This window comes from Empidonax traillii, unplaced genomic scaffold (assembly GCF_003031625.1).
Source record: "Empidonax traillii isolate 1590-97213 ecotype Southwest subspecies unplaced genomic scaffold, ASM303162v1 scaffold696:size366466, whole genome shotgun sequence".
Classification (NCBI taxonomy): Eukaryota; Metazoa; Chordata; class Aves; order Passeriformes; family Tyrannidae; genus Empidonax; species Empidonax traillii.
Window position 1 is genome coordinate 322,216 of NW_020955889.1, and position 363 is coordinate 322,578.

The window sequence follows — 363 nt, forward strand, 5'->3', positions numbered from 1 at the left end:
CAGTGTATTTATTACTCCTTTTAGGACAAAATTCTAAAGATCTCATAAACTGAACAAAAGAAAGTGATTTTCAACTTCCAGTGAAAAGAAACTCTAAGCACAAAATAGTTTTAGACTACAGAACCCCAGAACAAGGTTCTTCACTGATATATGTGGCAGGAGACAGCAGTAATAAAGTCAAAAGGGGAGTTGCTGACTGTATGTACACAACTGGAAAAAACAACTGCAAGAATAATAAAGTACTGGAACGGGTATTGCTATGAGGTTGTTGAATCTCAAGACTCAAGTGGATAAAATCCTAAGTGAGCCGGTTGGAACTCAACATTGACACTGCACAGCACAAGGTTGGACTAGATGATCTAC